Genomic DNA, 27,620 nt, shown 5'->3' with positions numbered 1-27,620 from the left:
AAAACATTCTCAGCAAATTTTCTTTAACTTGCTTAGCTTTTCTAATATAACACATATTGTTATTCTAAAAATGTATTTAGTAATAATATTCAGTAAGTGATTGCTTCCCCTTAGGCTACCAAACAGTCTCATATAGAGTAGCTTGTGTTATTTGACAATTGCTTTAATTACCTTTTACTTTATTTTTCTAAGTAAGAATTTATCATCAACCATACACACGGACAATCAATCATACCTGTGGGTCTGCATTTGTAGGTGAAGGACTGTCCAGGTACTTTAAAGCAAAAACTTTCTTGTTTTCTGTTTTGAGTCTAATCCTTTTTTCATAGTAAGAACATAGTGTTATTGTGATGAGTATAAAAAAAAAACACAAGTAATTTATAGAGGATATTGGGAATAAGTATTTCAACATCAATAACTAGTAACTTAATTCATATCCAGATATGCTTTCATAAGCAGAACATGTTGAGTATTTAATTCTGATTTTGATATACAGACTTGAAGCTTATTACATAATTGCTGAATGACAGGAAAGAATGAATGAAGTAGAGACATGAAAATCATTAGAATTAGGGAAAGCATCTGTAATTTCTACATCAATTGTGGCTTAACTGATCCATTCATGTATTTATCTGACAAATAATTATTGAGTACTTACTGTGTGCCCTGGACATAAACATCAATCAAGATGTACATGGCCCCTGCTGTCAGAATGTTAACAGTTTTGAGGGAAAGACAAATAAAACCAAAGCAAGCATTATAATTTTAAGGGAAAAGTACATGGTGACGTGAGAGAGGAAACATAGTCAAGTAACCAAGACTCAAAAAGAGAGGAAATTGTCTGGGGAGGAAGTGACATTTACATTTTGGGAAGAGAAGAGGAGGAAGCTGGAGAAACACTCATATATTAGGGGAAAAAAGTGTGTATAAAAGTTCAGAGACTACTAAGATTATCTTTGATTTTCTTAATGATTTGAATCCATCATCCTTTAAATGGTTTGGGTTCCTAGGGCCTTTATAAGGTAGGAAAACTTACTGTCTTTCCCACATTTTCTAGTTTCTGTCCCCTTCTACCATAGAATATAAATAAAATTTCCATTAAATGAGACTGGTCCCACTAGCTAAAATTTAAGTAATAAATCTTCCAGATTTAATTCGAACTCCAGCATCAAGCACAGTGTCTCTAGCACCTAAGAAAATACCAGATCCATAATAAATGTTCAGTAAATTACTGTGTACTGGAAAGAGGTTATCGACTTGAAACCCCAAAGTAAGTGAGTGTGGAAAAGATACTAAGAAGAAATATGTGAGAAGCAATCCACTAGACTGGATTAACGATCTCAGGTGATGTCCATTTGCTTTTTGCTTCAGTGTAGACTACTAGCATATTGAATAAAACAATATCATATAAAAACATGTAGCAATGTGATCACTTTTATATTCCCATTTTTGCAAATAGTTTTGTGACTCAGTGAACTTACTTTAATCATAATGTTCGAAAACAGGGAGAAAGAAAGCAAGGAATACGTGACAGAAAAAACAATGAGTAGACAATGTTCTTTGAGGGACTCTTCCCAGCCAGCAAATGGAATTTCATGTTCATTGATATCTATAGCTATCTTGTAAGGTAGAGGGGATTACCACCATGCACTAAATATAGAAAATAGAAGCCCAGGGGAGTAAAGCAACCAAGAAGCAATCAAAGAGACTTACCAAGAATTAAGAAATGGCAGAGCTCCAACTGAAACCAAGTCTTCTGTTCCTATTATATGTGCCTTTCCACCCATATCAAGAAATGTTTAAGACAGTCTCAGGATTCATACATTGTTAGGGTTCTCCAGAGAAAGCAAACAAACAGGATATATGTACGTATGTATAGATAGATAGTTGTATATATATGTATATATATGTATACATATGTATATATATGTATACATACACATAAGTGTGTGTGTGTGTGTACACACACATTGAGAGAGAAAGGACTGATTTTAAAGAATTACTCACATGAATATTGTGGAGGTTTAGTGAGTCCAAAATCTCATGGCATAGGCCAGCAGTCTAGAGACTCAGAGAAGAGTTTCAATTTGAGCCCAAAGCCAATTTCTGACAGAATTTCCTCTTGCTTGGAGAGTAGGTCAGTGTTTTTCTATTAAGGTCTTCAACTGATTAGATGAGGTCTGCCCACATTATGGAGGGTAATCTATTTACCCAAAGTCTGCCAATTTAAATGAATGTTAACCTTATTCAAAAAACACTTTCACAGAACCATCTAGAATAATGTTTGACTAAATATCTGGGCACTGTAGCTCAGCCAAGTTCACACATAAAATTAACCATCCCAAATACCGTGGTGTTTTCAGCCAAAATGCACAAAAGGATATTGGATACAACTGGTTAAGTCAAGGATGCCATTATCAAAGTCAATGATCCAATATCCTACAAATTTCACATTCTTCAGTATTCTACTGAACATTTTTTTTTAGGGGTCTACTGAACATTATTAACTTTGGTTCCACTGAAAAGTGCTTTCTCTTTCTCTCCCTCCCTCTTTCTCTCTCATAGTCCCATATTTCCAACAATTTCAGAATCACCATGGATTTCATATACTTTGTTCACACACTTTTTAAAATCTGAACTGGCATGGCAAGTGAAGCCTAATAATTGCCACAAATGTGTCTGAAACTTTAGGAAGAGTCTCTATAGTGAAAGTAGAAAGAAAGAAGTCTTGCTCATTTCCTACATTTAGTTAATGTGAACCTCACAAGTGTGAGGTAGAAATGATTTCAGTTTACAAAGGAAGATCAAGGGACCAGAGAGGATTACACAAATGGTTGGAGTGAGGATGTGGTTCATACCAATTCCTTTTTGGCATACATGTCCTGTTAATTTTGTTACCATTGCCAAGAACTGGTACCAAACAAATACCAAGAATTTGTTACAATTACCAAGAATTGTACACACTTGAGGAAGTGCATAGGCAGCTTTCTTGATCATTTATCTTGCTACAGTGCTTCTTTAATCTGTGAGCATATACACAGGCTAAATTTTCACCAAGAGCTTCACTGCGTTGCTTTGGACCTTCTATTTTCATGAAATAATTTATGTAAATTATAGCAGAAGACTAGACCGAATATAGAAAGAACTCCAGTCTGCGTCCTAAGCCATGTTGTAAGTTATTCATCATTTTTTAAAAATTTAATACAGTAAAACTATGATAAGACTTTTGATTATTTAAGCTTCAGAAAATAATATTTCATTCATCAAGTCACATATGATAAACTGAAGCAACAAGCTACAAATGAAAAGTAATGATAGTTGGAGCCTGGGGTTTTTTAGTCTTGGTTCTTCCATTTACATGATTTTGGGATGGCAGCACACATGACTATTTATATACTTGACATCCAGTCCCTTTTTTCTTTCTTTCTGGCAGAGCCCTGATTTTATTTGAGTATTTTATTTAGGTGTCTGCCCTCCCACACAAATCTTAGGAGAGATGTAGCTCTTTCCAGCGTAAGGGTCAGTCATGATTGGTCTAGCCCAATTATGTGGCCATTTCAATCTCATTATCAGTGATTATTATCAGTGGCCCAGTTGTGGACAATAAGACATTGAAAGGAGGTCTGCAAAAAAAATTCCTCACTCCTAAGAAGATACACAAAAGAAAAACTGCCCCTTTTATTCTTATGCATATTTTCCTATTTAGATATTATATCTGAAATTGATGCATCCATATCTAACCAGAAAATGAGCCAATCTTAGAATTAATTTGATTTAGGAGTTGACAGAATAGGGAGATAGAAGATCCCCAGTTCTTTGGTGACACTTCCAAGACATTGCTCAGACCAAGTCTAGTAGATTTACCTTATATGTCAGCTTAAAACAGTATTCTTTATTGTTTGAGCCAAAGAAGCCAACTTTTCTATCGCTTTCAGCCAAATACATTATAAGTGATACAATTGACTTTAATGAAGAAGAAACAACCACTTCTTTGGAGTGATTATATGAGTCTTATATCATTTTTATTTCTCTCTCTTTTGTTGTTGTTTTCCAGATATATTAGGAAAATTAAAATTTAGCAAAAAATAATGAAATAAAATAAAATAAAATACTACTCCAAATTGAAAAGATAATTCCCCCGTAATTCCAGCACCAAAGCTCATATGGGCAAGACATTTAACCTCTCTAGGGCTCAATTTCTTTAGCTGTCAAAGGAAATGGTAATAAATCTACTATGTAAGGATTTAATATAATAATGGATATAAAACACTTTAATATAGTGCTGGACATCTTATGCTCTAAGCCCATTTTATGCATCCTAAACTCTACATAAAGTCTAATTCTCAATAAATGTTTATTGGCTGCCTGTACTCCTAATTTCTACTGTACTTTTTGTTTCAAAAATTTTTCTTATAAAGCTTAGTTATCTTTCATTTCCTATAGAAAGCAAAGTATCTGTATACAGACTTTAGCATGTATCTGACTGTACCTTTATACAGTCCTTAGAAGCTCAAAAAAGTTACAGATTTGTTTCAAATTGTGAAAAAGTGGCAGAACCCAAGACCTCTAACTCTGTTTGTGCTCTTCATACAATATAACAGAGTTCCCAGAGTAACAGGATTGAAGAAGGGAACTGACTGCTGAAGGGAGGCAAAGTATATGACAAAATGAAAACTAGAAATGTCGTGGAGGAACAGATAGATGATCACCACAAAGTGATTGCAAGAACCAGGTTTAGAACTGCAAGAAAAAACACACACAACTCTCCTTAAGGAATCACTGAGTTAGAGAAAAGTCACATATATGATGTTTAGAAAAGATCGTGTTTAGTGTATTCTGTTAACTAAAAAAGTAACATATAAATATGATATTTTCTAAATGCTATTTAGTATTTTCCAGTTAAATATACTAGTAACGAGGGGAGCCTGGGTTGCTCAATGGGTCAAAGCCTCTGCCTTCAGCTCAGGTCATGGTCCCAGGGTCCTGGGATTGAGCCCATGGGGCTCTCTGCTCAGTGGGGAGCCTGTTTCCCTTCCTCTCTCTCTGCCTGCCTCTCTGCCTACTTGTGATCTCTGTCAAATAAATAAATAAAAAGTCTTTAAAAATATACATATATATAGTAGTAACGAATCACTGTGAGCTCCATTGAAATGCTGCCTTGTAGATAAATTTGTTGAATTATGTTCAGAGTCTATGAAATGGGATCACCAAGTAATAGAAAACTAAACCCATAGATTTTATATTTGTCTAGAGAAATAAATTTATACTGTAGTATAGAGGACAATATATTGAACAAAGTATAAATTCTCAGTTTATTTCATTTAATGATTTTTGTGACCATGAGCCAATGTATGCCTTAGTTTCCCACATAAGGAGAGGTCTTTGGAATGGGGGATTTATTGAATAGGCCTCTTTCTCTAGAATGTCATAAATATAATTTTTTAAAATTCTTTTAACAGTAAGTATATTAACCTCTAAAGAAAAATTGCAGAGATATTACAGAAGGCTAGATATTCCAAGATATTCCCTTGGCCACTTTTCCTTTCCTTATAGAATGGTACATGTCTTACCATTAGTTAATCAATATCGATATATTATTATTAATTAAATCCCATACTTTATTCTTATTTCCTTAGTTTTTACCTCATGTTTTTTTCTCTTCCAGAGTATCATTCTGGATACCACAATGTATTCAATCATCATATCTCCCTAGGTTACTGTTGGCTGTGACATTTTTACAGATTTTCCTTACTTTTGATGATCTTGACAGTTTTGAGGTACACTGGTCAGGTATTTTCTAGAAATCCCTCCATTGAGACTTGTGTGGTTTTTTTTTTTTTTTTTTATGATTGGCCTAGGTCTATAGGATTTTGGGGGGAAGAATACAGTTGTAAGTACCAGTATGAACTCATAGCTCTTTCTTTTATACTTTGGGTTATAGAATACATTTTTATTTATTTATTTATTTATTTATTATTTATTTATTTATTTTATTGTTCACATTGTTTCAGCTTTAACCATTAGGTACTCTCACTGGACTCCTATGTTCCTTTGACATGCGTTTAAACATTTCTTGACTTTGTATCCCTACCAGATACTCCAGGCTTATCTTTTATATTTTCTGTCCCAGTCATAGAAACAGCAATTTTTCTAAGGAGCTCTGGTACATTTTGTAAAGAATGGTATCAAAAGGGCACCTGGGTGGCTCAGCAGGTCAAACGTATCTGCCTTCAGCTCAGGTCATTATCTCAGCGTTCTGGGATCAAGCCCTGAGTCAGAGTCATGGGTCTCCCTGCTCAGCAGGGAGTCTGCTTTTCCCTCTCCCACTGCCTCTGCCCTCCCCCAATGCTTGTGTTTTTTCTCTCTCAAATAATAAATAAAATCTACCAAAAAAAAAAAAAAAAGAAAAAGAAAAAGAAAAAGAATGGTATCAGCAAAATCAGAGCACTAAAATAAGGCACTTGCCTTATTGTTACTGGGGGTATTACTGCCTCTGGGCTCTCTCAGCTGACAGAGCAAGGAAATGTATGCGTAATACTAACAAATATATACAACTTGTATGTATGTATGTATGTGTATATACATATATATGTATATGTATATACATATACTATATATATATACATATATATATATAACCTCCAGAAATATATCTGTGTGTTACTCTCTGTATCTATATTAAGTTAAACATGAATTCTTGCTATATCCCAACTCTAACCCATTACCACATGGATCATTCTAACCTCCTCCTCTTGTATTTCTGAGATCTCCCATTGCAATAGTAAGAAAATTGATTTCCTCCATTCACTATCCATTTACTTAATGGTTCAGTCGCACTATAGGTGCACATATGCACATAGACATAGTGGCTTCAGAACTGCTAAAGCATTTCTATATGGAAAACAGTTTTATCAGCTAGAGGACAGTATTTCTGTGAAACTGCTTTTGTCTTTAGTGTTAATAGACTCCTTTTATTTACAAAGTTACTTAGGTTAGCACCTTTTCCCTGCCAATATAGTCATTTTTAACATAATGATATAATCTTCAAATTGTTTGTGATTGATACTTTAAAACACGTATCTATTTATCAAACTTTTCCCAGATCAAAATACAGATGTTAGGTTATGTTACCAACTTCTTTCATATTGTCTTCTTTTTCATTTATTTATAAGAATGATGTGAGTATGCATGTCTTGAGGCCCAAATGATTTTCAACTTAAAATTTGTTGGTCCAATGTATTACTTTTACACCATTAGAAGAGGATGCTGGTTTTAACAGCTAGATTCAGTTTTGTAAGTTTACTTCCACTAGTTCCACTAGTTCACACTCCTAGTTTCTTTGCAGTTTATGATCAGAAACATGACCTAAATAAGAAAACACTGAAGTGTACAACCTCAATAATATGTAAAACATGCTCATATACATTTAAGTTTATTTCAGAGAGAATCTTAAGGGGTTAGATAGGCAAGTTTTCTCAGCTTTACTTCACAAATAAAGAAACTGAGATTTAGTTAATTCCATGTTTATGTTACCTTAAAACTTTAAAATGCAAAAGCCAGAAACAAAACCCAGATCTTCTGTCTCCTGGTTCAGTTAAAATTTTGACAGTATCTTCTTGTCATCTCCAAATGGATTCATTCTAATACATACATTTTTTTTTACATTTTCATAATTAATTGATGGTATTAGATGACATATGCAAGTATGCCTTGCTGGCTCAGTCTGTAGAGCATGTGACTCTTGATCTTGAGGTTGTAAGTTCGAGCCCCAGCTTGGGTGTAAAGATTACTTAAAATAATAAAATCTTAAAAAAAAAATCTTGCTTATAAAAAAATTAAAAAAAATAAATGACATAGGCAGTATTCCTAGTCAACAGTCTAAGACTGATCATTATAATGCTTAATAATTAGAATATTATAAACAAACTAAGATACAAGAGTAAATATACTTTGAAATAAACCATGATTCTTACAAATGTTATATACCTAGATGTTATGATATATATTCTGACTTTCAAAAAGACTTAAAATGGAAAATTTCAAATAAGAAGGAGTTTGCTAAAATAAATTTAAATTGACTTAAAAATTATTGATATTCATTATCATTTTTAGACCATACACATATCCTATGTATTATATTAGTTTCCTAGCACTACCATAAACAAGTTACCACACACTGGGTGGCTTAAAACAACAGAATTTATTCTCTCATAGTTGGAGACAATAAAGTCTGAAATCAAGGTGTTAGCAGGATTGGCTCCTTCCTGGAGGCAAAAAAGAAAAATCAGACACCCAGGCAGCCTTTAGCAATCTTTGGTTTATACAATGTATCACTCCAGTACCTAACTCCATCTTCACATGGCTTTTTTCATTGTCTCTTTTCTCTTTTTCTGTTTCTGTTCCATGGACGCTCATGGTTGGTTGCAAAGCCTACCCACAATTTGCATCATGTTGAAAGCCAAAGACCCTATTATCCTTCCTGCCTGAATGTGACATAAGGTCACATTCATGATTATCAATGTTTAGGACTTACACATATCTTTTTGAAGCTAGTATTCAGTCTACTATAAGTACCTGGCTGAGATAGTAGAATTTGGATGACTTAGAATAACATCAGTAAACTTTGTAAGTTATGCCAGCCTGGTGAAATTTGGTAATGCTGATGATGGATGTGATAAATGAAAGAGCTCCCTTGCTTGTTAGGAAAAGAGCTTACGTATGTTGAAAATAATTTGATATGTAGTAATAATTATATTTTATAACCCTTCATTTCATAAAAATGTAACTCCTACATTTACTGTAACTCATATTAAATATATTTCATTGTTGAAACGCCAATCTACTACACATTATAACTTCTGTTGAACTAACATCTTTTTTTTTTTCTTTTGGACTAATATCTTAACCCAAAAGACTAATGGAAGCAAGTTAAAAGTGAAAATAAGTAAAAATTAAGCAAAAAAATAAGCAGAAATTTTTGTTTCCTTTGTTGCTTTTTAGATCCTAGGGGCTAGATATTTGTTATAAGAGCTCTAATTTTTTTATGTTTATGTTATATCTCTTTAATAATATTCAACTGTCTGATTTGTTTTTAAATTTAAATATGTTTTTAAATTTAAATTTACTGTATATGCTCTGGAATATCAGATTGTAGATGACAAGTTAGGAAATATAGTAACCATTGTCCTTTGTAGTTACTTTACTTATGCCTTTTCTTATTCCCCCAAATTTGGTTACAAAATAAATGCATTATTTTTCAAACATATTAGTAGTGTAAAAAATTCAATTTATAGCAGCCTTGTAATTTTTTTTTACCTGTATCAAGTTCTTCAATATTTTAAGATCTTTTTTTTCTTTTCTTTTTACCTGGAGAAGCCAATTTTATCCAGGACTTTTTTGGAAGGAAAATTATGACTTTTCTATTGTTCTTTCTAGGACTTTACATAGGTGGGATGCTGCTTTCAATTCAAGATCTAAAACGTCTAAAAAATTATATAATTTCTGATTTTATTTTATTTGGCTGAATCATTCTGGATTTGATCCTAGCCCACAGAGCTAAATACCATAACTTTATTTGTGGTCTTTGAAACAAAATCATTTTTAATTTTAATTAGGTGTCAATTAAAAATAATATGTTTTATTTTAAAATAATTTTAAAAATTACTTTAAAAATTTAAAATATAACTTAAAATAATTTAAAATTTGTAAAATCCCCCAATAATCCTCTTGGTTAGTGAGAGACAGATGTGTTACAGAAGTCTTCTGTTAAGATTCAGGTGCTGTGTGGAAATAGAAAAAAATTAAGTCAGTAACACCTTAACTTGATTTAGTGGTTTGGTTTGTTGGACTAGCTCTAGTAGAGAACAGAACCCCTAGAGAATTACATGCATGATGGATTAGGCTTTGATGAAGGACTATGATGTCTTTGGCGTCACTTTTTATTGTTTCATGAGTTTCGCTATAATTAGTTTTAAATCTGCCAACATTTTTATCACAGCCAGTATAGGGTAGTGCTAAGAAACTTCCTGCCACTTCAGGATTTGAGAGATAATACAAATTAGTGATGTGTACTCTGTAAAGGAAAGCCAAAAATTTACTACTGGGGCACTTAGGTGTCTCAGTTGGTTGAGCCTCCAACTCTAGATTTTGGCTCAGGTCATGATCTCAGGGTCCTGGATACAAGCCCAGCATGGGTCTCCCTTCTCAACAGGGAGTCTGCTTGTCTCTCTCTCCTTCTATCCCCCAACCCCCTGCTTGTGCTCTATCTCTCTCTCTCTTTCTCTGTGAAATAAATAAATCTAAAAAAAAAAAAAAAACAACAACAACAACCAAAAAACCCCCCAAAAAACAAAAAACAAAACCCTTTATACTGCTAGTGGTACTACACAGAGAAGGTAGAAAAGATACCTAATGTATATGATAACAAAATATCTTAATAACAAAATATTAAAAATCAATCATTCAGGAAATGTGTGAAAACAATCTGGTTTTAACATAGGGCACCTCATTGGGTATCTGCCTGATTGGATAGCTAGGCAGGTGTGTTCTCACCTTAGTGAGGATGATTGTCCTGATAGAACTGGACTGTTTTGTTAAATGTATATGTTGCATTCAACAAAACTACTGACAACCAGCTTTGTGTAAGGCCCTTGTTATATACTGTAGAGGATGGCAAAATTAATAAGACAAAATATCTTCTTTAGAAATGGTTAGGTCTATTAGGGGTGTGCAATTTGTGTACTGATAGTCTTAACTGAAGTATATAGTTAAGTGCTATGTGACTGTAATTCTGATTAAACAGAGACAACTACCAACTCAAGTACTCAAGGATAGTCCTTGGAAAAGGGAATTTTGATGTAGGTCCTGAAAGATGGAAAGTTTTTCAGTAGTTTAAGATGAGATAAAGACATGGTATGAAAACACACACACAAGTAGGAGGGCAAGGGTTTTTATTATTTATTTACTTATTTGTTTATTTAGAAAGAAAATCTGTTTTGCCTAGAATGTAAGGCTCACTGAGGATTACAGCTGAAAAAATAAGTGTGCCAGGTGTAGGAAATTATCTTAATGCTAGGCAAAGATCTAGAGTAAAATTATCTAAAAACTAAATTTAAATCAAACTCAAAATTATTTTTTATCTTATAAAAATTTTATTGTAAAGGGACAAGCAATAGTTGCTTTAAATCTTAGAGAAGTATGTATGTGTGTGTGTATGTGTGTGTTTGTGTGTGTGTGTGTGTCTGTGTAGGTCTCAAACTTTCCGAACTAAACTAATTCCCTCTCATTGGTTGATGGAAAAAAATCATATAAAGCAAGAACAAAGTGTCCTTGACATTCATACATTTGACATTTTAGATTTTTGACTTGATAAGTGGTATCCTGAAAGTCTGCAGCACTTTTTAAATTGTGGTTTTGCTGAGGCATAATTTAACCTATATTTGGAGCTAATTCAAAGGTAGTCATTTGCCTAGTTCCTGAGCCTGAGAAATCAATTCTCTTACCATGATCTCAAACATGTATTATTTAAAAAATTAAGTACAACAGTGATATAAGGGATTTACATGAAACTTACAGTGTACCGTACTCTGAACATCCAGTAATTACTTTATTCAAATATTAAAGTAAGGAATTCCAAAAGATCCTCCATCTTTCTTAAAAAAGTCATTCACTCTCATATTTCTCACTTAAGGAAAAAATGAAGATATCAAACCCTAACAATTAAAACATATAGAGATAACAAAGTACAAACAGATGATGGGCAAAATGTATAAAGGGATATGGGAGATATAAGCTTCTAGTTATGGAATGAATAAGTCATAGAAATAAAAGGCACAAAATAAAGAATATAGTCAATGATGTTGTAACAACATTGTATGGTAACGGATGGTAGTTACACTTGTGGTGAACATAACATAATGTATAAACTTGTCTATTTAAAAATTAAGTTAAATTAAATTAAAAAGTAAATAAAAAATAAATAAAACTTCTTATGATTTCCAATGAAGTGTAATATACATTTTGACTATAATAAAGTTTTAGGGACTATAAGAAATCTATTTATAGTACTACAACAGTACTCAAGTCCAGTTATGTATATTTTAAAAATAAGCCTGGGCGCCTGGGTGACTCAGTGGGTTAAGCCGCTGCCTTCGGCTCAGGTCATGATCTCAGGGTCCTGGGATCGAGTCCCACATCGGGTTCTCTGCTCAGCGGAGATCCTGCTTCCCTCTCTCTCTCTCTGCCTGCCTCTCCATCTACTTGTGATCTCTCTCTGTCAAATAAATAAATAAAATCTTAAAAAAAAAATAAGCCTAACTTTATTGAAGGCTTAAAATAAAACATCATATTTTCAGTGCAGTTTTGGGAGATTTTCATAATCTATAGAGTCCATGGCAGTTTTACCCACTTACATACCATCTTACAGATTATCTCTTGAGCAAAGGAAGGGGAGAGATATAGTACATATTTCAACAACAATCATCCAACAAAAGTGTCATTTTATTTGATTTATATTTTTTTAAGAGTGGTGGGTTTTTTGTATCGAGAAATAGATTTCAAGAAACACACACCTAAATAAGTTACCTTTCTTTTTTATTTCCAAGTCAGTTAGAGCCTTATAGTTCATGCTGGATGTGTACCTACACTTCAGCAAGGTCAATATTGTGCTTTTTTATTCTTTGTTCTTTTTTTAGAAAAAGATTTAATTTTCTGATTTTTACTAAAGGAGACAAATAGACGTTGATGATATCTCTCAGAACAAGACCAGGTTACTGAAGAGTTTCAGGTGGTGTGTGGTAAGAATTTGTGTTGTTTTGGAATTTTTAGTTTATTTTTCCTTGGTATGTTTTATTCTCTTTTGATAGAGACCTGATGATCAGGCTGCTCTATGATTTATTGGCAAGGTTTTGAAGTATTAGCAAGCATTGTGGAGGACGAATAGAAGTCATCATAATCATCTCCTGGACTTAATTCACTAATGCTCATTTCAGACTCATTGTTACTGCCTTTCTTTAGAATCATTTCTTGTTTTGTTTTGTCAGAAAGTAGTAACATAAAACTAAATTAAAATTGTAAGCATTACTGGAACTGAAAGAGCCATCCAAATATCTTTTTTTTTTTTAAATATTTTATTTATTTATTTGACAGACAGAGATTACAAGTAGGCAGAGAGGCAGGCAGAAAGAGAGAGGGGGAAGCAGGCTCTCTACCGAGCAGAGAGCCCGACACGGGACTCCATCCCAGAACCCTGGAGTCATGACCTGAGCCAAAGGCAGGGGCTTTAACCCACTGAGCCACCCAGGTACCCCCAAATATTTTTTAGAAATAGTTCTTTTTTTTTTAAATTTTCATTTTGGCTCCCTCTAAACCTTGATATATGCGTTGATTTTCTACTTCTGTTAGCTTTTCTTTTCTATTTTTCTTCCTTTTGAATTTCTAAGTTTCATTTTAGTTTGCCCAAATATAGTCTTAGAGATAGCTTCTTTTGCATTGGTAATTTTTTCTAGGTGAATAAGCCTTGGTAATTAGATAATTTCATCCTTATTACATTAACAAATATTTTGTTCTACACTTTCAGGTATGTGTATGTTTACTAGAGGGTCTGCAAATATAATTCTTTTCAGTTCAAAAGATTCCCTTGACAAGTAAGTAATTTCATAGTTATCCAAGTTATCAAAATTATTAAGATCATGAAAACTTTGCTTTCAAATGAAGGATGGACAGATCCAGTTCTGTGAGAGAAATTGTTAGTAGATTATGTTCAGTTGAGCTGGAATATTAAAAACAAAAATGACTGTTTTGAGCAATAGCTGGTATTAGCTCTTCTATTTGTAATGGTTCTCCTTGTTCTGGAAGGTCAGCTTTCTTAGGGTGAACTTGATGCAAACACCTTCATAAATAAGGTCTCGGAGTCATCATTTCTATTGGAGCCCATTCCAAAAGGACATATTGACTGGTCCTGAGCAGGTTCTCTTTGTTCTGAAATATGTTTTTCTTTCAAAGTAAATAGTTGAAATTCAAGATGTAACATTCTTTTCTCAGCTGTAAGATGATATCTTGGGCTTCTCTCATTTTAGATTTTTCATTTTCCAAATCTTAAAACATTTTATTGTAGTTCAGATCACTTTTTAAAAAGATTTTATTTATTTATTTGAGAGAGAGAGATGGAGAGTGAGCATGCAAGCATCAGCAAGGGAGAGGGCAGAGGAATAGGCAGAAGCAGACTCCCCACTGAGCAGGGAGCCCAGTACAACGTGGGGCTGGATGCTGGCTCAGGCTGGATCCCAGGACCCTGAGACTGTGACCTGAGTCAAAGGTAGACACTCAAATGGCTGAGCAACCTAGGCATCCCTATAGTTCAGATCATTTTTAAACATTATAGAAATGTTAGTGATTATTTGGTATAGCACAGCTACCTATGAATTGGAATTTCCTGATCTCTGCTAAGTTATTATTCCTTTCTCTTTTCATTTATGTCTTCAAGACTAACCTGAAAAGACTTTTTAAGGCACCTTTCTTTATCCAATTTGTATTTGGTCATCATGTCTGCTGTAGCCATCCTCCTCACATCCAAAGTCTCTGTGAGGCTGCTGGCATGGCCCTCACCCCCAAAGACTGTGACACCATCTCCTGTCTCCTGGGACTTCTGCAATCACATTTGATATTCTGTTTCACTCACCCATTGGTTGTCTGGATATCATGTCACATCACATGATGGGAAGGTGCTGCCAGTCACTCAGGGGGAGTCCTTTACTGCCAGGCAGCATCCCATCACACCTTAAAATAATTTAATAAAAATTTCACACACCAGTTACCTTGCCATATGTAGTCCGTAATTTAATTTCTTTTCAGCTTCTTTGACAAACTCGTTAGATATTTTCAATGTACTAGAGAATGTACTGGACATTGCTGGGTGATGGAGTACGGAAATGAACAAGATATGTAAGACCCTGTCCTCAGAGATGTATATTCTACCAAATGTTTTACCTAAATAGCTTTAAAATAAAAAGTGGGATTTTATCTAAGCTGCCATGTATATCTTCAACTTTACATACTTGAAAAAAAAATAGAATTTATCAGAAAACATGTTCAGATAGTCTAACATAACATAAATATTATGAAATTGATATTCTTCCATATTTCCATATTTCCAGATAAATGGGATATCTGATGATAAACAGAGGCAGCATGAAAACATTGGGCTTTTTAGTTGTAATGAGAAATAATCAGGCTGAAAAGACAAAGGAGAATGGAAGGAGACTTTGGACTTCACAATTTGACCTTGAATCAACCTTGCTTCATTACAATTGTTAGAATATTGCTTCTATTCTGCAATTCAGCCAGATAGTATATTTTACCCTCTCATTATTCAAATCTAATCCACTTCTACATATTCATAGAAATGATTAGTTATACAGAACAATGATAGAAAATTATTAAATATGTTAATCTTTACATTATTCTAATCTTAGCTGAAAAATTTTACTGTGTAAATAAAAAGATTAGATAAATTTATGAGACTCTTAATTTTTTGTGCATATACATAGATAATAGATAAAACTAAAACTGAAGAAAAAGAAAAAAAATCAACACTGATCCTACCACCGGGAAATAAACACTAATAACACTTAATACTAAAAATACCTCACTAATCTGAGTACTATTATAATTTCTATTGTATGGATGAAGAAATTGAGGCTGAGATGTGTTAAGCCACTTATACAGTGGGGCGAGATAGTAAGTGGTGTAGATTTGAACCTGTCTACTTCAAAGCCCTGTTTCAAGCCAAGGTGAATAATTGTTCCTATATTATGGTTTCTTTTTATTTTTTTTTAAAGATTTTATTTTATTTATTTGACCAAGAGAGAGATCAGGCAGAGCGGCAGGCAGAGAGAAAGGAGGAAGCAGCCTCTCTGCTGAGCAGAAAACGCGATGCGGGGCTCGATCCCAGGACGCTGAGATCATGACCTGAGCCGAAGGCAGAGGCTTGACCCACTGAGCCACCCAGGAGCTCCCTTTTTCTTTCTTTCTTTTTTTTTTTAAAGATATATTATGGTTTCTTATGGGGTGTGTGTGTGTGTGTGTGTGTGTGTGTGTGTGTGTATTTTATTTAACCAGTACTCCATTTTTGGATATTTAGTTTGTTACTTTTTTTTTTCTTATACAATGGAACAGTAAACACTGGACATCTTGCCACAGTTTTATACAGAAAAATGCCTAAAAATGAGAGAATTTTTACAAAGACATTTTGTAAATAATTTCCCACAACCTGTTTATATATAGAGAAAAAATAAAAAGAATATTATGAACCCCAATGTATCCCCATCAGCTAGCTTTCAACAGTGGTCATCATTTTTACTACTCTTGTTTCATTTATACTGTTTATTTTGTTTACATAGGTTTTAAAGAAAATTCAAATAATATATCACTTTACATATGAAGACTTCAGTGTGTATCCCCAACAGATAAGAATGGAACTTTGTAAAAAAAAAAAAAAATTGAACTTCGTAATGATTTTCTCTTTCCTCTTGCAATTCATGTGTTGAAGAAATAAAATCATTTTTCTTCAAGAAAATTCTATGACCTAGATTTTACTAATCTATTATGGTATTGTTTAGCCTGTTCATTTTCCATCTTTTTTTTTTTTCCCCACCTTATGTCCCTTGTGAACTGGTGGTTAGATTTAAAGGCTTTATGAAATTGAAATTCAGTATAGGTTTTTTGTTTTGTTCTGTTTTGTTTTGGCAAGAATACTTTTTTTGGCAAGAATATGGTACTGTGTACCATATTAGGAAGTATAAAATTTCAGGTTGCCCCATTTTTAGCAATGACAAGATTGGTCATTGGTTTCAGGCACATGTCTTTTAGTCTCTCTTCCTTATTTCCTTCCTTTCTTGCCCATCCCTTTCTTATTTTTTAGTATACTGCAATCTGATAGCTTGAGATTAGTAACTTGTTTTCCATTTCCAGGATTACTAGTTATAATGATTTTTTTTCACATTTATTGATTGGCCTTTTGAACTGCCTTAATAAATTGCTTCTTTGTCTTCTGTTCATTGTGCTATTTGCCATTGTGGAAGAATGAACAAGTTTTTTGTTAAATTTTAATGTAACTAGACTAGAGACATATTTAATTTTTTTACATATAACATTTTTTTTTTTAGATTTTTTTTTTAAATTTATTTGACAGAGAGAAATCACAAGTAAGCAGAGAGGCAGGCAGAGAGAGAGGAGGAAGCAGGCTCCTTGCCGAGCAGAAAGCCCGATGTGGGGCTCGAACCCAGGACCTGGGATCATGACCCGAGCCAAAGGCAGTGGCTCAACCCACTGAGCCACCCAGGCACCCCTTTACATATGACATTTTTAAGAGTGCTTTAAAACTGCTTCTAATCTAACAAGAAACCTTTCTTATATGGCTTAATTTATTATAACACATAGTGGTTAAGCTAGTACAACACTGGTAAATTTATTCAATCTTCAAGACAAAAATATTTCACAAATTTAAGGGAAAATATAGTTTTCTATACAGAAATATATTTTTAAAGGTTTTATTTATTTATTTAACACAGAGAGAAAGCACAAGTAGGGGAACCAGCAGGCAGAGGGAGAGGGAGAAGCAGGCTTCCAGCTGAGCAGGAAGCCCGACTCGGGTTTTGATCCCAGGACTCTGGGATCATGACCTGAGCTGAAGGCAGCTACCTACGTACTGAGCTGGCCAGATGCCCCTATACAGAAATATTTTTAAAAATATAATTTTCTTTTTTTTTTTTTTTTTTTTAGATTTATTTATTTATTTATTTGACAGACAGAGATCACAAGTAGGCAGAGAGGCAGGCAGAGAGAGAGAGAGAGAGATTGGGAAGCAGGCTCCCTGCTGAGCAGAGAGCCCGATGCGGGCCTCGATCCCAGGACCCTGAGATCATGACCTGAGCCGAAGGCAGCGGCTTAACCCACTGAGCCACCCAGGCGCCCAAAAGTATAATTTTCTATAACAAACATCTTCAGACTCACAGTTATGCATCAATACTTCTTGAATTTTTAAATCTGACTACAGAAAATATCTTTGTCTTATTTAATATACTTCAGCAAGAAATTCAACTTATGATAGAAATGTTTAAAATAAGCATAAATTTAATTAAAATATTATGGAAAATATACATAGCTATTTGCTATTTTTTTCCCAAAAGAAGGTAATGAGTAACCTTGTGCTTTTATTCTCAAAACACAGTGTCAACAGGTTTTTTTTAACTTCATATTTCTCAAAATTTGTGACCAATGTTATTGTATAATTTTAACAAAACTGAGATTATAGTCATTTAGCTAATATATTTCATTTTCACACTTCTAATTTTTTTTTTATACATTATTGATAATAAACCTTTGCTGCTTTAAGTACTGTGACTATTTTCCTAGGTTGTCATTGGCCTTTCACCTTATTTACCATCCTTTCGAGTTGTAATACTTTTTAAAATATAGGAAGTAAAATATGTCAGGACAGTTGATTTTCTTTATTTCAAGTAGGTATGTTCTTATTAAATTGCTGCAAACACAGAATAAATGAATATTAAATCATTGCTCCTAGTGGAAATACCAGTTTAGGTTTCTGTGAACCTCTGGTCACAGTTTTATTCACCAATCACTATACAACCTTAGTTGATATATATTGTTGATTCATTAACATTGAATTTGTAGCCAGTAGCATTCTAACTCATGCTTGAACAAAACTTATCCAATGCATTTCCTCTCTAAGATTCATGACAGTCTTCTGTTTAGGAACGCTGACAGCAGTTCAGCACTATGCTGGTAGAACATTTTAAAGATAAAAATTACTGATAAAAAGTACAAAAATGAAAAACAATTGCACTAAAGACCACAGAAAGGCTCTCTATTCTGTTCCATTGATCTATGTGTCTGTTTTTGTGCCAGTACCATGCTGTCTTGATGATGACAGCTTTGTAATAGAGCTTGAAGTCCGGAATTGTGATGCCACCAACTTTGGCTTTCTTTTTCAATATTCCTTTGGCTATTCGAGGTCTTTTCTGGTTCCATATAAATTTTAGGATTATTTGTTCCGTTTCTTTGAAAAAAATGGATGTTACTTTGATAGGAATTGCATGAAATGTGTAGATTGCTTTAGGTAGCATAGACATTTTCACAATATTTATTCTTCCAATCCAGGAGCATGGAACATTTTTCCATTTCTTTGTGTCTTCCTCAATTTCTTTCATGAGTACTTTATAGTTTTCTGAGTATAGATTCTTAGTCTCTTTGGTTAGGTTTATTCCTAGGTATCTTATAGTTTTGGGTGCAATTGTAAATGGGATGGACTCCTTAATTTCTCTTTCTTCTGTCTTGTTGTTGGTGTAGAGAAATGCAACTGATTTCTGTGCATTGATTTTATATCCTGACACTTTACTGAATTCCTGTGCAAGTTCTAGCAGTTTTGGAGTGGAGTCTTTTGGGTTTTCCACATATAGTATCATATCATCTGCAAAGAGTGATAGTTTGACTTCTTCTTTGCCGATTTGGATGCCTTTAATTTCCTTTTGTTGTCTGATTGCTGAGGCTAGGACTTCTAGTACTATGTTGAATAGCAGTGGTGATAGCGGACATCCCTGCCGTGTTCCTGACCTTAGCGGAAAAGCTTTCAGTTTTTCTCCATTGAGAATGATATTTGCGGTGGGTTTTTCATAGATGGCTTTGATAATATTGAGGTATGTGCCGTCTATCCCTACACTTTGAAGAGTTTTGATCAGGAAGGGATGCTGTACTTTGTCAAATGCTTTTTCAGCATCTATGGAGAGTATCATATGGTTCTTGTTCTTTCTTTTATAAAAGAAAGGATGAATACCCAAGTTTTGTAGCAACATGGACGGGACTGGAAGAGATTATGCTGAGTGAAATAAGTCAAGCAGAGAGAGTCAATTATCATATGGTTTCACTTATTTGTGGAGCATAACAAATAGCATGGAGGACAAGGGGAGATGGAGAGGAGAAGGGAGTTGAGGGAAATTGGAAGGGGAGGTGAACCATGAGAGACTATGGACTCTGAAAAACGATCTGAGAATTTTGAAGGGGTGGGGGGGGGTGGGAGGTTGGGGGCACCAGGTGGTGGGTATTGTAGAGGGCACGGATTGCATGGAGCACTGGGTGTGGTGCAAAAATAATGAATACTGTTATGCTGAAAAAATAAAAAATTAAAAAAAAAAAACAACACAGAAAGGATATTTGTTTGAAATATGAAAAGAGAAACAAGAAGGCAAAGCATTGCCTTGTTCTACCTCAGGTGGAAATGGTCCACAGTGAGCAACTCAAAATTTTTGTTACTCTGTATCCACATGATCATGAATGGTAAAAACATAAAGGCTTAGGTATTACGATTTTTTTTGTGTGTGTGTGAAAAGGCAACTTCATAAAATCACAATATCCAAATAGTGAGGATGGACTATATTTTCCTTTTTGATTCTTCCTTTGCTTTTCTGAGTCACCCACATTTAAATGATGTCTTTGAATAATCCTAACATGGTCTATTGTTATTGACTTATCTTGTATTAAAAGTAAATAATTGGGCACCTGGGTGGCTCAGTGGGTTAAAGCCTCTGCCTTCGGCTCAGGTCATGGTTCCAGCGCCCTGGGATCAAACCCCACATCGGGCTCTCTGCTCAGCAGGGAGCCTGCTTTCCCCTCTTTCTGTCTCTGCCTGCCTCTCTGCCTACTTGTGATCTCTGACTGTCAAATGAATAAATAAAATCTTTAAAAAAAAAAGTAAATAATTGTATTTCAGTGAACTGCAATTTAAATAATATACCAAACCAGTATTTTCTTTTTTGTTGTTTTTTTTCATTTTATTTTATTTTATTTTATTTTATTCCTTTTCAGTGTTCCAATATTCATTGTTTATACACCACACCCAGTGCTCCATGCAATACGTGCCCTCCATAATACCCACCACCAGGCTCACCCCGTCTCCCATCCCCTCCCCTCCAAAACCCTCAGTTTGTTTCTGAGTCCACAGTCTTTCATGGTTTGTTTCCTCCTCCGATTTCCCCCAACTCACTTCTCCTCTCCTTTTCCCAATGTCCTCCGTGTTATTCCTTATGCTCCACAAGTAAGTGAAATCATATGATACTTGACTCTCTCTGCTTGATTTATTTCACTCAGCATAATCTCTTCCAGTCCTGTCCATGTTGATATAAAAGTTGGATATTCATCCTTTCTGATGGAGGTATTGTATATATTGTATATTTGGACCATATCTTCTTTATTGTATATATGGACCATATCTTTATCCATTCGTCTGTTGAAGGGCACCTTGGTTCTTTCCACAGTTTGGCAACTGTGGCCACTGATGCTATGAACATTGAGATACAGGTGGCCCTTTTCACTACATCTGTATCTTTGGGGTAAATACCCAGTAATGCAATTGCAGGCTCATAGGGTAACTCTATTTTTAATTTTGTAAGGAATCTCCACACTGTTTTCCAAAGTGGCTGCACAAACTTGCATTCCCACCAACAGTTTGAGAGGGTTCCCCTTTCTCCACATCCTCTCTAACACTTGTTGTATACGGTCTTGTTAATTTTGACCATTCTAACTGGTGTAAGGTCAAATCAGTATTTTCTGCAATAAAATAGTGTATTATAGATTCTTAAGAATTTAAAAATTTGGGCATCTGGGTGGCTCAGTGGGTTAAAGTCTCTGCCTTCGGCTCAGGTCATGATCTCAGGGTCCTGGGATCGAGCCCGGCATCAGGCTCTCTGCTTGGCGGGGAACCTGCTTCCCCCTCTCTCTCTGATTCCCTCTCTGCCTACTTGTGATCTCTGTCTGTCAAATAAATAAATAAAATCTTTAAAAAAAAGAATTTAAAAATTTAAGTGACTACATCAAATCTTGATCTGATATGAGATTTAAAAATTTATCACTCATGCTTTTTTCTAATCAGAAACACTTATGTTTTATATAATTTTTTGTAGTCTTTTGTTGGAATTAATATTCCAATACTTGGAAAACATTTGATTACATGTAAATTAAATTTATGAGAATTTTAAGAATTTGGTTTTTGGATGTTCTATTTTATGTTTTAATATACAGAATTTAATTATTAGAAAAGGTCTCATCCTGGCTTGAAAATAAGCCTTAGTGAAAAATTTATAATGAGAAATTTATGTTTATTCTGAAACTCTTATTACTTGAGCTTCTTTTTGCCTTACGTGCATTCCTATAATGACGAAGGAACACATCAGGAATTTTAGAATGTTGTTATGAGGAACTCTTTTCTTAAATTGATTTGTGTATTTTATAACAGGTATGTAATTTATGTAAAGCATTCCTAATGTTTTTAACTTGATTATGTAAAATAAATATATGTATACACACACATAGTCATTTTTACAACTCTGTATTGAAGAAACCCATTATTTCTACCATATGAATGGGGAAAGTAAGGTTCAGGAGCTTAAAGAACTTACCCAAGTCAATTAAGTGCCCAAGATCACATAGCAAGTGCTAAAACCAAGACGTTTTTTCATCCTACATACTATCAGGTCTAGTCATATTAAACAATTTTATGTTCTCTAATTTGGCATATTCTTTCTCACTTTTTGGCCTTTGCATATGCTAGTTCCTCTTCTCAAACAATGTTACCTTCCCCCACTAACTTCCCTTACTGAACTTTTACTCATCCTTCAGTTTTCTTTTCCTTGTCCTTCAGTTTTCAGCCCAAGCATCATCTTCCAGTCTGTGTGAGATATCTCTCAAGCATAGACATTAAACACTTAGCACATTCATGTTGATATTGACCACATTGTATTAAGTTTGGGCTTTTCATGCTTGTATGTACAATTAGTGAGGTCAGGTAGTAGGTTTTGTTCATTGTTGTATTCTCAATCCCTTGCACATTGACTAGCATATAGTGAGCCCATTTGATTTGAAATATTTTCTGCTTAAATAAACATATATTTCTAAATATTGAGCAAAGCAACATGTTTCTAGATTCAGCAAATGTAAGCATTTCTGTAAGTATTGTGATGGTGGATATCCCAAAACTATTATAATTGACTTATGAGAGAAAGCTAAAGGACAGGAATTATTTTGGAAAGATGTCTTTCTAGTGTCGTTAAGTTATATTTACAGTTAAATGACAGAAAACATTATATATATATATATACATATATATATATATATATAATTACACATAATCCAAGAGGAAAGGATAATAAAAAATATGGCTTTTCATTAGAAGCCTGGAAAACAGTAAAAACTAATGTGCAAAAATATTTATCTGACATATGATTGTGAGAACACAATATATCATTTATAAAACTTTAGCAATAAGAAAAAAATTCATCTCATCAACAAGATACCTAATAGCTCTTTTCTTTCTTTTTTTTTTTATCTTTTAGTAATAGCTCTTTTCTTGACAAACCAGTTAGTTTACTTTTTATTTTATATTAATTAAGATAGATCCATGAATATATCATATATATATATATACACATAAGCTCTTTTTTGTAAAATTTTACTGGCTTATTTACACTTATTATGAGTATTTGTTAATCACTTTTGTGCTTGAAATGGCAACGGGAGGGACACCAACATGAAGTAAGTGTGATAGAGGCAGATCCTCTTCTCAGAGAACTTTATTGTTAAGACAAACACCCAGGAGCACAATAAGAAACTGTTCCTTATAACAATTTCCAAACCCAATTCCACTGTCAACATATTTCAAGCAATATTAAATGCAATTGGAATACAACACTGGAGTATGTGATAACAGTATATCACTCTTTTCTAATGCCACTAAAACTGAAGGCAAACTAGCTAGGGAATATGTTTATTTTTACCTATCAATGCTGTAGGCAGATAAAACTCATTTGTCCTGGCCTCTGTGGCTTGTTGAGATCACTGGCCAAACACCAATTTGGGCTGTGTCCTTTTGTGCAGGAAGGAACTGGAGCAATTTAAATCACCCTTAGGCAACTTTCATTGTCTTCATTCATGTTCCCTTTCTTGGCACTGATTACTTATCTTGGCTCTCCTATTCACTTCTGTGTGACTTGAGGGATACAGAAATTTAACAACTTGCTTGATCTTTCTCATTTGTAAAATGCAACTAATTTACTTACTGTGGAATGAGCAGAATACCTAATAATACCAGGCAACTCTAATTACTTAAATTACTGGAAACAATTTGCCAAAAATTTGGAGACTAGACGTGGGTTATATAAAAAGTCTCTATATGTAACATACAGATATTTCCACAATGTACCCCACTGGGTAGGTTAAAAACTAGCTCAGATATACTGTATTTGTCTTTTGGCAAGAGCCTGGAGTAGTTTCCCCTACTTTTACTTAATAGCCAAATATTTTGTTTTAAACTAAGCACATTCTTTTAGCCAAATATTTGTCATCAAATATTCAGATTAAATATAAATATGCTGGACTATAGATCTATGTAATTACTCTTCCTGCTTTAGTATCCTTTTAGGTTTTACCAACAATGTAATCCTTTTGTAAAGAATTTATAAACACTTTTGTAGAAAAAAACTCTTACTTCCCTTCTCTCTTGCCACTTATATCTATAGGGGTTAAAAATGTAATTTCTCATTTCCCCAGCCTCCCTTGCATCTAGGGAGGCTTGTAACAATAATTCTGATCAATAAAACAGCAGATTACTAGGGGTGGTTCTTGAAATGATTTGGGAATTTTCTAGTAAAAGAAGCAGAGGCTACTGATAGCCTTTTTATCATGTTGAAAGAAATCTCCATTAACCATCTTGAGGAAAAGACCAAAATAATAACAAAGAACAAGGAGCTGACTTTGCTGAGCTATTAAATCAATGTCATGAGCTACTTACTTTAAGAATTTTAACAACGTGAAGAAAAACCGTTATTTATTTAAACCATTGTTAAGTAGATTTGTTTTAAACAGTACACATTCCTGAAACAAGGAAAGAGTATAAATGTGCATGCAATATTATATATATGAATATATATACGTTAATGAAGCAAAACATTTGAGGAGGGTGCAAAAAAATTAATTGTATGAAATGCAGGTTACTATGAAGTTAATGAAAATCACTATTTTAGCAAAAATAGCATAAATACTGTCAACTACACACTGCATTGAGAAAATCCCACTGATCAAGCAGCTATCACCTCCTAACATCTCATGGCACCCCTTCTTCACACCCTAACCACACAAAAGGTAAGAATTTTTACTCCCTTGGGTTGATCAGAGGATGGGACTTAATCACTGATTATGTATTACCAAGATTCCTATTAATGAAACTGTTAATGTACTATGTTTAAAAGACAAAGCAAAATTTAAATGTGATTATCAAAAACATTCAATAAATGTTTCTCAAGTGCCATCTTTGAAAGGAGTGCTGTGCTCACAGGGCAATGTTTACCAAAGTATAATTCTTAATACTTGCCTTGAAGAAGCTTATGGTAAACATCAAATCTATTTAAAATAACCTTTAGTGTAATTATGGTGCAGTAAATAAAATTGAATGTCTATTACAGCTACTTAGAAAGTGGATTTTTATTAGTAAAATGTATATTAGTAAAAAGATTAAATCAGTAAAAGTATTAGTTTTTTATTAGTTAAAAAAAGATCCTTTTTGTTTTTGTCAAAAAAGAAAAAAGTATGCCTACCTTTTGTGCTTACATTCTAAAATAATTTATAGAGGGGTGTCTGGGTGGCTCAGTCAGTCAAGCATCTGATTCTTGATTTCAGATCAGGTCACGATCTCAGGGTCATGAAATAAAGCCCTACATCATGTTCTGTGCTCAACGTGGAATCTGCGTGGAATTTTCTCTCTCCCTCTCCCTCTACCCCTATCCCCGCTCCTGCATGTGCTCTCTCTAAAATAAAATCTTAAAAAATAAATGAATAAAATAAAATAATAGGTCAAGGGGCACCTAGGTGGCTCAATGGGTTTAAAGCCTCGCCTTTGGCTCAGGTCATGATCCCAGGGTCCTGGGATCGAGCCCTACATCGGGCTCTCTGCTCAGCAGAGAGCCTGCTTCCGTCTCTCTCTCTGCCTACCTCTCTGCCTACCTGTGATCTCTGTCTGTCAAATAAATAAATAAATCTTTTTTAAAAAATAGGTCAATTATTCTCTATTAAAATAAAAAATCTTTAGTAATACCATAGCACATATAAATCCAGAGCACCTTCATAAGCAAATTTTTAATAAAATAAAAATACTCTGTACTATACTGAAGCCTTCAAGTCCTTTGTGTTTGCTTTCTTGATTAATTTAGTAATCTTTTATTTAGAGTTATTATTATAGAAAATTCAGTGGGAAAGAATTTTTCCAAAGGCTTGATGACTTTATACATTCATGGACTTTATGATAAGGGGAAATAATCTAAAGCCTAGAAAGACCATCTGAAAAGAAATTTCACTTAAAATACTCCATATTGCTAATGAATAACCAATGTTGGTCTGACTTCAACCTTAAAGATACGTAGTCAAAAATGTTAGCCTTGCCAAGTTTTCAGAGAATTGACATGACCTGTATTTCAAAGTGGAAGGGACACATTTAGACTGGGAAGAGATGGGCCAGAGAGTAATTGAAGCATTTTTCCTCAATGAACTACTTTATACTCAATGAAACTTCCATGTTCATAATGTAATGTACTGCAGGAAATTGAGAGGAACATGTGTTCCTGAAGAAATTCTGTCAGAACTTGTGTTTAACTTTAAGCCACTTGATAATATTTAAATGTTGGAGGTCAAAGTTATTCATTGTTCTTTGAGAAGAGTTTAATTTCCATATTGTTTTTGCATTTTTGATCCTCCATCTATTTCAAGCTACACGACAAAAGAATTCAATTTCCAATCAGTAACACAACCAGCAGTTGTCTGGTGTCCAGTGTCATTGTCAGTGCCCCTTTTAAAATGCATTTTACTCACAGCTGTGGCGATTGAATGGATGTCCCAGTTACATTGGAATATGGGTGGCAGCAGCTAGAAATTAGAGTTCAGCTCCAGGAAGGACTAGGACGGCCTCTAACATAAATCAAGAAACTATAAGTCAAATGCAAATAAATCAGCAGAGCAAGCATACCATTTATTATGAGAGAATAGATCACATCTGACTTGCTTATCATTGTATCACAGCACCAACTACAATGCCTGGCACATAGTAGGTTCCCAATCAATAGCTATTGAAACTCCAGTTTAGAAAACAAACAAACAAACAAACAAACAAAAAAACCAAGGTCAGAAATATCGTGGGAGGGAGTATGATTTATTAGAAGAACACCTCAGCAACAAGGATAGAATGTGGTGCAAAAATCTTTTTAAGCGAAAAGATGTTTTATATTCTTTGAGTCAAAAATCAAAAATACTCTGAGAGCTGCTGGAGCTTAAGTTTACAAATGAAGAAAATTATTTTGTCTGCAGAACTCAGCGCCTCAGCCCTTATGGTCAGGGTAGCTGAATGCTGTAACAAAAGACTCCTCAAATCTCAGCAGATAATTGTAATAAAAGGTTTATTTCACATTCTTTTGAATGTTCCATGTGGGCCCATAGGATGCACTCAGTGCAAGCAGTCATCCAGAGTTAGGCTCCTTCTATTGTTCTGCTTCTGTTTCCTCTAAATCTTTAGA

The 27,620-nt window shown here is 34.0% G+C and overlaps 1 protein-coding gene across 5 annotated transcripts in view; it reads left to right on the top strand.

Moving 5' to 3' along the window:
* Positions 1 to 27,620, top strand: part of LRRC7 (leucine rich repeat containing 7) — a 575,277-nt gene that overhangs the window by 27,117 nt on the left and 520,540 nt on the right. The gene's annotated exons all lie outside the window — the stretch shown is intronic.

Source organism: Lutra lutra, chromosome 4 (genome assembly GCF_902655055.1).
Source record: "Lutra lutra chromosome 4, mLutLut1.2, whole genome shotgun sequence".
Lineage (NCBI taxonomy): Eukaryota > Metazoa > Chordata > Mammalia > Carnivora > Mustelidae > Lutra > Lutra lutra.
This window is presented reverse-complemented; position numbering and strand designations above follow the sequence as displayed.